The following is a 5000-nucleotide window of genomic DNA, read 5'->3' as shown; positions in this document are numbered from 1 at the left end:
TTCTGTGAGGTCTATCACAGGGAATGAGCAGGGCAGGCCAACCACAAGTCTGGGATCCTGAGGAGAGTGGAAGCAGCTAATGTGGATTCTGAATGGCTAATTAGCAAAGAGTGCTGGGCTGCGGATTTCCTTAGAGCTACTTCGGTGGGCTTCCCCCCCCATTGTTTTGTGTTTTGTTTTGGTTTTTGAGACAGGGTTTCTGTGTAGCCTCTGCCTCCTGAGTGCTGGGATAAATAGTGTGCTGCCACCATGCCTGGCTCCTTGGTGGCCTTCTTCATGCTTTGTTTTGCCTGACATGATAGCTGTATATACAGAAGGAAACTAGGAATCCAAACAACCAACTTGAGTCTGTAGAAGTTTGCTATAAATTGAATAGACCAGTGCTTTAAAATATTAACTATATGCATGTATATATAAACCCTATGTGTTTATTCATTTCTAAATTAATGCATATGCTTACCCATGCAACAAGCCTTCACAGAGAACCTCCTGTGCAGTAGGCACCATGGGGTTGTAGAGACAGTAGAGCATGTTGCTGGGCCATTAAGAGCACTTTTTCCTCTTGTAGAGAATCTGGGTTGAATTCTCAGCACCCACATGGTGGCTCACAGCCAGGCAGTGGTGGCTCATGCCTTTAGTCCCAGCACTTGGGAGGCAGAGGCAGGAGGATTTCTGAGTTCGAGGCCAGCCTGGTCTACAGAGTGAGTTCCAGGACAGCCATGGCTACACAGAGAAACCCTGTCTCAAAAAAGCAAAACAAAACAAACAAACAAAAATCAAAACAAGCAAAAACAACAACAAAAAACAAAACAAACAACAACAGCAACACCCCTAATCCAATTCTGGAGGATCAAGTGCTCTCTTCTGACTTCTATAGATGCCAGGAGCACAGGTGGTGCACATACCTATCAACAGGCAAAACACTCACACACATTTAAAAAAAATTAAAACAAAACAAAATGAAACAAACAAAAACCCCATATGGCCTGCGTTCCCTTATAACTTGCATGGGAGAGGCAGAGTGAAATGGGTAGTCTTCAGGGAAATTGACAAAATTTCAGTTGAGAACCATCTCAAGTTCTTTTGGAGGCAGGCAGCCGCTCCTGCTTCTGGATATTCTTCTCAACAGGATGGTTGTACAGATAGGAGGTCCCAGACTACGTCAAGGATAGTGATAAGCTGTCCATGATTAACTATACAAAGATAAAAATCTTAAAGCGAGACGGGTAGTAGTAGCGCATGCCTTTAATCCCAGCACTTGGGAGGCAGAGGCAGGCAGATTTGAGTTCGAGGCCAGCCTGGTCTACAGAGTGAGTTCCAGGATAGCCAGGGCTATACAGAGAAACCCTGTCTCGAAAAACCAAACCAAACCAACCAACCAACCAACCAAACAAACAAACCCCAAAATCTTAAATCGAAATTCTCCTCCAAGTTCCCCTGCTGCCTCAGCTGTCCCAGAGACCCTTAGTATGCCTGAGTCCTTACAAATGAGATTGGTCTTTGCATTTCTTTCTCATGTCAGAGCTGGGAATCAGCACAGTGCCTTCCACAAAGCATACACAGACCACAAGGCCCGAGAGACTGGAGGCACACTGCTGTAGCTCAGAGCTTGGATAGGACTAAGATGAGGTCTGCCAAAGAGATGAGGAGGAAAGGCGGAGGGTGTGATCCTCCATTCTACAGAAGGATGCTGGGCTGCCAGCTGCCAAGGACCTGCCAGACAGACTCCCGTGGTTCAGGAGACTCCAGCCATGGCCTCCTAGCTCTCCTCCCCGTAGAGATCAGATTAGATATCTTCAGGTGCAGAAACCTCTGGACTCTGAAACTCAGCTATGGACAAAGCTGGTGAGACAATGGAAACAGGGGCTTTGGAACATTTCCAAACAATTCACACACACACACACACACACACACACACACACACACACACACACACACCACCACCACCACCACCACCCCTGCAGCTACCAAGCTGACCAATGACCTCCAAACCAGGGACTAGCATGGCTCTTGTATCTTCCTGACAAAGGATTGCGGACTCTGGCACACTTTACTTGCATCTGAGCTCTCGCTGCACTCAAGAGAATTGTGACAGAATTTGAACGGAGTTTGGTTATCTGGCTACTTATGTGGAAAGTCACCTTCCTATGACATTAAGGGCTCCAGGAGGGCCACTGCAGCCTGTGCGGTCTGCTCAATCTACTGCAAGCAAGGAATGTGTTTATTCTTCTAAGGGGCAAAGATTCCCCCACTCAAAATGACGCTGCCACATTGTGCAATCGGGAACACAGGCTGTTGCTGATACAAACAAGTGACCAGGGCAGACTCACCCAGGGCCTGCCGCTACTTTTCCCAGAGGTGTTTCTTATGAATGGCTGTGCCCAGTGAAGCAATTTCCTGCCTTGTAAACTTCTGCCCACCAAACCACATCTCCTATCTATCACTGCCTGGCTCAGGGTCATAAAACAATTCCCCTCAAACCAATCAGAGCCTGATCAAGAGTCCTTGAGTAGCAGGAAAATTACCTCTCCACCTGCACACGTAATGACACTTTGCAAGCGAGTGGCTTTGCAGTTTCTGAGTGTAAACATCATGCGCCTTACCCTGTGCCCTCCCTGCCTCTCTACTCATTTGAGATGTGAGGCCCCTGGATTCGATTCTCAGCCCTTCCCTTCACTCCACCAAGGCACTGGCTGGCTGGTGACCCATTACCTTGACCTGAAGATCTCACAGGTGGAAGAACATACTTCACTGTGTTCGATCATGATTTATAAGAGAAGATCATGTAGGGGTACTGGGCCAGTGGGGGTGGGTGTTGGTATGGACATTAGAAAACAGGTCAAAACAATTCTAGGAACCCTTTGGTTTGGACATACCCTTTGTAAGCTGTGTGATTCCTCAACCTAGAATGTCTCCTCCATCCCCTGTCTCCCTGATGGGCTGTCCTTCATTCGATACAACACAGTCCGTAGCCTACCAAGGAACCTTTGCTTCCACCCAGGCAGGGCTTCCTCCAGTATGCTGCCACTGTACTTCGGGAGGAGGTCTGCACATTTGCTCATTTGCCTGTTCTCCTGCCAGGCTAGGACCTCCTTCAGAGCATCCTGGAATCTTCTGCTTCCACCATAAGAGCCTGATTCGAAGTCAGTGGGCACAAGAGGGTCGCTGAACGAGTGTGTGAATGAGCTCCTACTGTGTGAAGATGTCTCCTCTCTACAGCTAGGTAATTTGCACAATGGAAAAGTATGGAGAATACGCTGTCATCGAAAGAATTGAGGCCTGGGGTAGGCTTGTAAACCAAGGGTTTAACAGGTTTTCTGTCTCTAAGAAGTCTGAGACCTAGGTCCTGGAGAAATGGCTCAGTAGTTAAGAGCATTTGTTGCTCTTCCAAAGGACCTGGGTTTGGTTCCCAGCACCCACATAATGATTCACCTTCTAATGCACACTTAAACATGTAGGCATGGAACTCATATAAAGATTAAATAAATATCTTCCAACAATACTTTTTAAGGAAGCCTGAGAGCCGATCATCTTTCTGTAAATGGTAGCAATATTAGATGAGATTCAAAGGTTGGACCCGAGAGGGGTTTTCTTCCTTTTCCTTCCCCTCCTCCCCTTCTCCTGCCCCTTTCCCTCCTCCTCCCTGTCCTCTTACCCTCCTCTGAGTTGCCTGAACCTCAGGCCTAGAAGCTGACATGGATGTGAGAGAGGCCCACTTTTCTCTTTAATTCTTAGGCTTGTAACTTTCACTTCTGGAACATTCTAAATAAATCACAGCCGCCCCAGTGCTACAAGCACCACCCAGAACCACCATTTGCCTCTTCCCTGCCTCCTCTCCCCATCTAGAGAGGGAACAGCAGTGCCAGAGCTCCTTCCTCTGACTCTTGGAAGCCTCCAAGACAGCCGGGGTGTTGGCAGTGGTGGCACAAGTATCTGAGTCAAACTCCACAGCAGACTTACATACACACATTATGACTGGGTGCCTATTATGTTCCAGGGGCCAGCTGCTGGGGACAAAAGTGAACAAAACACCATGACCCTGCCTCACTGAGCTTGCAATCTAGCAGGGAGTGACACGGGGCGGGGAGGAGGGTGTGGGGAGGGATAGGGCCTAGCTGTCATGACGCCTCCCTTGGTCCTCCAAGTACAATGAGATGCAAAGAGCTTACATTACAGGGCACTTTCCTGTGAGCCTGGCAAAGGGTTTTATGCACCTGTATCTCACTGACTCTGCAGCCAACTCCATATTCAGACATTCAACTGTCTTCCAATGATTCTCTCAGCCAGTAAGTGTAGAGCCAAGATTGAGTAATTCTCCCCAGCCTGGGATTAGTTATTTATATCTTTGCAAGTGTTAGAGATCAGGCCCAGGGTCTAGTGCATGTTAGGCCAGCGCTAACCACTGTGCTCTATGTGACAGCAGTAAATGTTTACTAGATGAACAAATGAGGGGATGAATGGTTAACCCTGACTCCCATGGCAGCTTGTTATTCTGTCTCTGTGATACAAACATGAGCAACATCCTTGAGTTTTTCATTTACTTACTGATTTGAGCCATTCTCAAGTATTTTTGGCTTCTGAAAGATCTCATAAAGATTAAGAAACAAGTACTTTTTTCCTTATCAACCATGTTTCCTGAGCCAAAGAAAAAAGATAAATTGTAATGGGAAACACTGTACAAAAGAAACGAAATGAGCTCCTTAAATTCTACTTCTTCTGAGTTTGGAATTAGTCTCTGAATGGGGGTGAACAGTGACCCACAGAAGCAGTGCCTTGTAAATCCTAGTACCCTTAAATCTTAAGAAGAAAAAGGAACTTTACAAATGTGGTTAAGAAAGCTTATCTCGGCCGACACCACATTTCCGGTGCAGGCTCTGCGGAGGGCCACAGCCTTACTGAGGCGCAGTGTTCATCCCCAAAGACTCAAGGGACAGACTTGGTGTTCACACCTGGGATGCGGTTATTTTGTAGATGATCTGGAGAAATAAAAGTGTGTCTCT

The sequence above is a fragment of the Mastomys coucha genome, unplaced genomic scaffold (assembly GCF_008632895.1).
Source record: "Mastomys coucha isolate ucsf_1 unplaced genomic scaffold, UCSF_Mcou_1 pScaffold5, whole genome shotgun sequence".
NCBI classification, from domain to species: Eukaryota; Metazoa; Chordata; class Mammalia; order Rodentia; family Muridae; genus Mastomys; species Mastomys coucha.
This window is presented reverse-complemented; position numbering follows the sequence as displayed.